Raw genomic sequence first — 8,839 nt, forward strand, 5'->3', positions numbered from 1 at the left:
CCTGCCTCCATTACTGCATAGAGTGATGAGTTTGGCCTTGGGCCACAGAGGAGAGAGAGCGGGAGGCCAAGGGGGCAGCATCTCACATTTCTAGTCTAGTTTCTCAGCCTCACTTGGAATCACCATGAGCAAGCTGAAAAACCTATCCCTCAAGCTGATACATAGCTCAAGTTCATACAACACTTCGAAGAAAGAAAATGACTCCTGAATACTAAGGTTATTGTAGTTAATAACTGTACATTTTTTATTTCTAAGATTTCTTTAATTTGGTCATTGATACCATAAATATACCTTAGAAAACATGAACGAGATACAATTCCTGCCTTCAAGAACCTTAAAATTGGCCTCAACTAAAAGGACCCACAACTAAAATATGCAACTACGTACTGGGGGGATTTGTGGGGGAAAAGCAGCAAAAAAAAAAAAAGAACATTGGCAACAGTTGTTAGCTCAGGTGCCAATCTTTAAGAAAACACTTTAAAATTGAAAATAACAAAAATGCATAGCCCTCTACATAGTTTCTCAGCCTTTAATCCCTCTCTCTGTGTCATGCTGCTGCAAAGGAGGATGGGAAGGTGAGGAACAGGTGTGCATCACTCATGACAGGCTTAGTGACAAGACCTCATGGTGCACATTGATACACAGGCGGCGTTACCAGTGTGGACTTGTACTGACTTACACGTCAATGGAAGATTGCTGGTGGGTGTTATTTACCTTGCCTTGTATCATCTGGCTGTGATATTTTTTCTTCAAAATCAAACAGAAAAATGATTTACTTTATCTAATTTTTGTTAAAAAATAAAATAATACCCTACAAACCAGGTTTTGATCATTTCTGATAGCAATTAGGTTTTTTTTCTCTGCTTGAATCCAAGAGTGAATTTTGTTTCTTGAATGAATGAATAAATGAATTGTAGCTGGTACTGTGATCTGGCTGCCTGAACTGAAGGGACTTCCCTTTCTGTCTGAGAGTGAATAGAAGCTTGGAAAAATTTGCCTCCTAGTTTGGCCTTAAAGACATGGAATCTTGGCCTCTAGGCTATGTGGCTGCCTCTTTGGCTACACGATAGCAGTAAGTAACTAAATAACTAATAATAATTATAACTACTACTACTAATAATAAATTAATAAATAATAATAAACTAATAATAATAAATAACTAATAATAATTGTTGAGTGTGTCCTAGGCACTGACTGCACTTGGCACTTCATTTGCTGGGTCTCACCTGGTATGTGCAATAGCCCTTTGGGTTAGTCACTGTTATTTTCTCATTTTACTAAAGAGCAAACTGGGACTTTGAAACCCAGGTCATCCTTCAAGGCTGCACACACAATATGTTGGTTGCTGGCCTAGGGACTTCTTTCCTTTCCGTCAAGTGGCCTCCAAGTGCCATGTGCCCAACCACTATCTGATCCTACCTCATTGCAGGTTCACATTACAAAGTTCCCTTGATGTGCATTGTCCTCCCTGCTACTTCTCTCAGTCCTAGAGTGACAACTGCACTTCCTTTAGAATTTAGAAAGCAGTGGTTTCCTGGGTTTGCCCGACACAAGCCTGTTGGCCACTGCTCTTGGAAGGGGAACTGGGAATATGACAAATGGTGGCCATCTGCTCCAGGAATAAACAAACCCTTCATTATTCCATTAGCTATTTCCCACTTCCTTCTAAGCCTAACAATTCGTTAGCACTATTTAGGTTAATGTATGGCTGTGTTATTTTATCTATTTTCTTTATATTCTTCACACGATGACATATTTAGGTGTTCAGATCCTCTGGGTGGGTTTTTCAAGACAGAATTGGATAAGTTTGAGAGGATGACTCTCCCAGTGCTGGTGAGGCCACCACTAATTCCTCTTTATGGAGCATCTTTTCTCTAAGGCGCTAAAAAAGAGATTATCTCGCGGCCACTGTGAATCAAGTAAGTTTGAAATGTAATGCACATTAAGAGGACGTATTTATGATTGCTTATCAGGCATCCTATGCTGAAGGGAAATCTTGGGGGGTGTATTGAAAGCAGCACTGGACGAGACCCCAGGAACCCCAATTTCCATCCATCTACTCTGTATGGCTTTTGTAAAAGTCATAAAAGGCATATGGGTGGGTTCTGTTAGGCTGTTCTGGCTCTAAGGAAGAGACTCTCACTCTTTAACAGAAAGGGCATTAATTGCAAGATCACATGTGGATTGGAATTGAGAGGGGAGAGGAGAGTCTCAGGGGACAAAGGGCACTGTAGGGTCTCTTCTGGCCATTTCTCTCTCACTCTCTGTCTCTCATACACAAGTGACATGGTCTTGACCTCATGCTGTCTGTTCTCTGTGACCTTGCCGTCCTCTTGGCACCTCTACTGCTCTCTCCATACTGACTGACTACTTCCTTCCCTATCCTCCAGGTTTTAGAAAATGACGGCCAAGAAGACAAATACAGCCTGAAGATGTGCTTTATTGCGCCAGCTCAATGTTTAGACCAAATTTTGAATTTGAATGTTTTTTGTCCAAGCACATATTATTGTCCTGCAGTTGCAAATTTACACATTTCCTTTATTCAGATGAAGGCATTTGAGTTTGTGACCACTGTACTCTCTCTCTATTTTCTGTACTTCCTTCTGTTTATTCATAATTTTTACTATCTCTTAACTCTAACTTTGGTTTTCTATGACTTCTCATGCTCTTGCCCCCTATCCAAATAATATGCTGTACAGTTTTTTTTTTTCAGCTTTTACTGCTAACCCTCATTTGATCTGTTTATCTCCATTTACATTCTTGAGAAAGAATCTTCCTATACCATACTACATTAATAGGTCAGTCCAAGATAGCTCTACTGACATGTTTATTGTAAGTGGGAAAGTACTTTGGAACTTGTACAATGGTATACAAATGTAAGATGTCCATTATTATTATTATTGTTACTATGTAGTAGTATATATTAGGGTCATATAGATAGATCTAACTATCAAAAAAAAATTCTGTCCTGGCACATGTGATGATTTATTGCTTTGGAATTTATCCAAAGACCTTTGCTCAGAAACACAGCAGTTAAGCCATGGACCAATTTTCTTACTGGAGTGAACATACACTTGGGTCTTCTCTAAGCATCTATGGGGGAATAATTTCAGATTCAGACAAATGGCTCAGGTTCTTGGTTGAGTGGTATAGTCTGTAGGCACAGTCAAGGCACCCTGGAGAGACCTGCGCAGGAACAGATCATTTAGGGGTAACTTGAAAATAGTTAATTCATTTTTGGATACTACAAAGCCATCACTGTTGAAAAATGTTGCGTGACCTTTACTTTCGCTTACAAATTTGGCCTTTTCCTCATCTTTGATACAAACATCATCTCTAATACCATGGTAATTTACCTCTTTCACTCTGCTCCAACCTCTCCTGCCCAAACAGGCTCCAATTAAAAATAAAACACGGAAGACAAAATAAGGGAAAGTAGAAGTTCTGTATTTCCTGCAAGCGTTGGGCACTAAGGTTGGATGTCTCCTTTTATAAAGAGACAACGACAGCCACTATCAGAGCAGTCAAACTACTACATAGAAAGATTTTGTAAATATTTAGACTTAACTTATAAGGTAGCATACGTTTACAAAGAATATAGTCTTGGAGATCTCATAGCTAGAACTAATTAAGGTTAGTAATTAACTTTGGAAAGAATGTAAAAGCAAAGAAAACAATTAGACAAATGACCTCTTAGTCTAGAAGACACGAGATTTTGAAAGTGCCTATGACTCAGTCGAATGTCTCTTAATCTTTCTACTAGAAACATTGTAAACCTGACAGGCTAGATCTTAACCCGTATGCTGTCTAGTTTGGGCCACTTGATGGGGATGTCATGAAGATAAAGGAGAGCATAGATATGAAGACAGTCAAGCATTTGGAAAGAGAGGTGCTATGTATACCCATGGTATTATTAGCATCATTCCCATTACCTGTTCTAGCAGGCCTTTTCTTCAAGGATGCTGCAGCATTGGATACATTTGTAAAAAGCCCAAGAATTAAAAACAAACAGCAAAAACACGGCAAACAAAGCAAATAGCAAACTTTGCGTCGACCCAGGAGTGCCCAGCCAGGCATCCTCTGAAGGGTGTGGGAGCTCTGCCCTTGTGAAGGCTGTTGAGGGCTGAGCACAGAGCTGAAGAGCAGTACTGCAAGGGGACCAAACCACTGGGCTCACAAAGTTGTGTGTGTGTGAGGCGGGTGTCGGTCAAAACTTCTGGTACCCACAAAATGACTCACAGCCCTAACATGAGTTTGTGTGGATGCTGAGAATTGTAAGGTGATACTGCCAACTGGTCTGTTGCAGGTCTTCAGATAGTAATGCCTTTATGCCAATTCTTCCCTCTCTCCCTCCCTCCCTCTTTTCTCTTTCTCTCTTTCTCTTTTCTCCTTTCCCCTCTCCTTTCTTTCTATCATATCACATTCCTGTGTTCAGCTGAATTTGTCATCTATTAAGATCTAATTTTTACGTGATTTGTTGCCAGGCCAGTGTCCTCACCTAGTACAATAGACTGAGGGTTTGTGTCCTCCCAAAACTCCTATGTTGAAACCTAATTCCCAGTGTGATGGTATTTGGAGGTGGGGCCTTTGGGGGGTGATTAGGTCATGAGGGTGGAGCCCTCACGAATTGGATTAGTGCTCTTGTGAAAGAGACCCCAGAGAGCTCCCTCACCCTTCCACCATGTGAGCACACAGTGAGAAGACAGCCCGCTATCAACCAGAGTGGGCTCTCACCAGACACCAAATCCGCAGGCGCCTTAATCTTGGACTTCCCAGCCTCCAGGACTATGAGAAATAAGGGTTTGTTGTTTAAGCCCCCCAGTATCTTTGTTTAAGCCCCCCAGTATCTTTGTTATGGTAGTGTGAACTAAGACTTTGGGTTTCCTTGAAAGTAGAGTCTGAGACAAGAATGTGTGTTCAGGGAGTGTCTTTGGAGGTGATTCCTCTGATCAGGGGTGAGAACCAGGGAGCATGAAATGGAGAGGGAGGAAAAGCCAATCAAAGGCGCCTTATGGAGTTGGTTCCTGCAGCAGCCAACTGGGACTGGATCTTACAACGACCGTCTGAGGCTATAGAACGCTTGTCAGAATTGCTCACCACATAAAGCACTGACAATGAAACATTTATCCAGCAGACTTTTGTCCCAGTTGGTTAGGGGTTGCTCCAGCTGCTATTGTATGCAACCTGAGCAGTCTTCTGCTGGAGTGCTTCCTAAGAATCTCAGGGCGGGAAGACGAGCTCATTAAACAAGGAGCTGTTAGCAGAAGTGGCCTGCAGAGCTCTAGGGATGTGTGTTGCTACAGTGGCTGGTATCAGAGGTGAGGCAGGCAGGATAGGAGGTGATCCCAAAGGACTCTGATGTGCCAGGCCTTCCTCAGCCTGCTTTTGTGTAACTGACTTATGTTAATCTAATAGAAGAACTGACATTTATTCCTCTTAAATGTCATAGTATTGATTTTTGCCCATTTAGCCTACAGAATATTTTAAATATTCTGCTTCCTTCGCTTATAATTGTGCCAATCTTGGCCAGTTTGGGCTGGCCAGTTAGGTGGATCCGAGTGTTGGATGTGGAGTTGGCTGGCCTAGAATCAAATTTCAGCTGCACCACTAAGTAGCAGTGTGACCTCGGGGAAGTTACTTAACTTTTCCCATCTGTAACTTGGGGATAATTACAGTACCTACATCACAGAATTATTGTTCTATAGATTAAATGAAATAATCATTGTAAAACAATTAGCGTAGTGCGTGGATCATACAAAGTAAGTGCTTAATATATATAAACTATATTTTAAAGCCTGATGAGTACAATTTTATACCTTCATCTAAGTCATTGGTAAATGTATTGAACAGGAAAAGTTCAAATGAAGAACCCAATAGCAATGTTCTTCAACCTTCCCTTTAGGTTAACATCAATCCACAGGATTATAAAATCTCAGTTTTTAGAGTCCAACCACTCATTTAATGCTGAAGTCCATTGGAATAGATGACTTCAATTGCTTTGAAGAATTAAAGGAACGCTATAGCTCCATAGTACTGCTATTCAAAGTGTGGTCCATGGGCCGGTACTGGTCCATCAACTGTTACTGGTCCACAATGAGATATGTACAGAAATTGAGAGTAAGTGGATACAAATTTTTATAGCAATTTGACATTGCCTTGACATCAAAATGCATGGTCAATGGACTCATTTCACTGAGCAGCATATAGACCAGCTCAAGGAGTGTTGAACTCATGAGGTGAGCTACATATGGCATGCAGTAGGACCATGTTAAAATGTGATGTTTTAAGGTTAATTTGTCAACTGTAACTCAAAAGCATATAAAGACAGAATCCCTCTCTTTTGCCAAAATTGAATTTAGAGCCAGCCCCAAGGGCCTAGTGGTTAAAGTTTGGCACTGACCACTTTGGCGGCCCAGGTTTGCTTCCTGGTCAGAACCGCACCACCTGTCTGTCAGTTGCCATGCTGTGGCAGTGGTGCACATAGAAGAATTGGAACAACTTAACAACTAGGATATACAGCAGTGCACTGGGGCTTTGGGGAGGAAAAAAGAAAGAGGAAGATTGGCAAAAGATGTTAGCTCAGGGTGAATCTTTCTCGACAAAAAAAAAAAACAAAAAAAAATTATTTAACTATAACTTTACAGATAAATAATTAGAATTGGTTACTGATATAGAATTGAAAAAGCTTTGCAGATAGAATACCACTTGCTTCATTTTGGAAAAGTTTAAAAATGTTTTAAACTTTAAACAAAACTTCAAACAAAATATCCTGTTTTGTTTTCATTCCCATGAATACATCTCCACAAGACTGGTTTCTCTATTTCCAGTAGTATTAAAACATAGAAACAGTTTAGATATACCTTATCCTCTATGAGTAGCATTGTCATCAATCTAATGTAGATTAGACAAGTTAACAAGCAAGAAGCAAACTCATCCATCACATTAAAAATAAATATTGATAGACAAATTGTTCATTAAGAGCTTATAATTTCATGTAATGATGGCAGAATTATAAAAATTATGAATGTTACAGCAATTTTCTCTAGTATTCACCTCTACAGATATTTTCAATGAACAATGTGTATAGTTTTTAAAAATGTAATTTCTTTTTTCTATGTTATGTTTGTTTTGATAATATTTATTGAAATGTAACAATGTCTAATGAATCTAATATTAACAAGTGGCATGTATTTTGCCTGTCTTGTTTTTTTACTGGTAATTTATTGTATTGGTTTACAAAAATTACCAATCTCTTGGAAATTTTTTAAAAATTTGATCTTTCACAATAGATAGTTTGAGAAGCACTGCTCTACACTATTCACTCGATTTACCTTACCAACCCATCAAAAAAAGGAGATGAATAATTCCTATGAAACTGACTAATATAACCCTTAAAGATTTTATCATGTATAAAACAATTGCAATTATACTAGACAAGACATTGCAAAGCTGAATTATTTCTTCACTGGCTTTGAAGATAGGTTAAAAAATCACCACCAGTTTTCACATTCACAACAACTTCCACCAACCTCATCCACATCATAGAATGTTAGAAGTAGGAGGTATCAAAGAAATCATCATCTTTCAGATGGTGATGCCTGAGACCAGAGGAAGCATCCACACCCAGAAAAGGCAATGAGAAGCTGGAGGGGCGGGAGGAGGGCATGCAGGAGCCCATGAGCATCACTCTGGGCCAGTTTCACTTTGGGGTTATAATTTTTCTTGCTGACCCCATAACATGGACAGTGTGGCCTGGCAGCTCTAAAATTGGAATAAGGCTATAATTCATTAGCCCACATGCAGCAACCCTGGAGTATATCCTGGGACTACCAAGACCTGAAGTGAAAATAAAAGCACAGAAGGAAGGAAGTCAAGAAGAAGAAGAAGAAGAAGAAGAAGAAGAAGAAGAAGAAGAAAAATAACAAAACCCAGTCTACAATTTTTATTTTTAGAAAAATAAAGGGATGAAAACATCTTTAGTGAGATATAATCACATATCATAAAACTTATCCATTTAAAGTGTACAACTTAATGGGTTTTAGTTTATTCACAGAGATGCGCAACCATCACCACAATGTAAGTTTAGAATGTTTTAATACATTCACTTTTATATAAATACTAATCAAGCATGTACATATACACATACATATTTATTATATATATACTCCAAGTTATTATTTGAATAAAAAAATAAATCTACCAATCTATGGTCACCTTACAAGATTAAGAGTTCCTAACAAAAGAGCTTAGCCAGCCCTGGTGGCCAAGTGGTTAAGATTCGGAACTCTCACCACCAGGACTCGAGTTCCTTTCCTGGTCAGGGAACCACACTGCCGTCTCTTGGTTGTCATCCTGTGGTGGCTGCGTGTTGCTATGATGCTGAAGGCTATGCCACTAGAATTTCAAGTCCCAGCAGGGTCACCCAGGGTGGACAGGTTTCAGCAGAGCTTCCAGACTAAGACAGCCTAGGAAGAAGGACCTGGCCACCCACTTACAAAAACACTGGCCATGAAACTCCTATGAATAACAGCAGAGCATCGTCTGATACAGCACCAAAAGGTGAGAGGATGGGGCAAAAAGCAGGGTTCTGTTCTGCTTCACAGAGTCAGAATCAACTCAAAGGCACTAACAACAACAACAACAAGGGAGCCCAGCCTCTTGTCACTTCTCTGTTTACTGCTCCAGAGCGGAGCTGAATGCATCGCCCTGGACTGGACACCCCCAGTGTCCCCCTTAGCGACCAGCTTGAGTACACATGCTGCTCTTCTCCCCACCGAACCCCATCCTGACCATAAGTGGCACTGGGTCCCTCTGGGCAGATTTGGGCCTGTAGCTGTGC

This window comes from Equus quagga, chromosome 4 (genome assembly GCF_021613505.1).
Source record: "Equus quagga isolate Etosha38 chromosome 4, UCLA_HA_Equagga_1.0, whole genome shotgun sequence".
NCBI classification, from domain to species: Eukaryota; Metazoa; Chordata; class Mammalia; order Perissodactyla; family Equidae; genus Equus; species Equus quagga.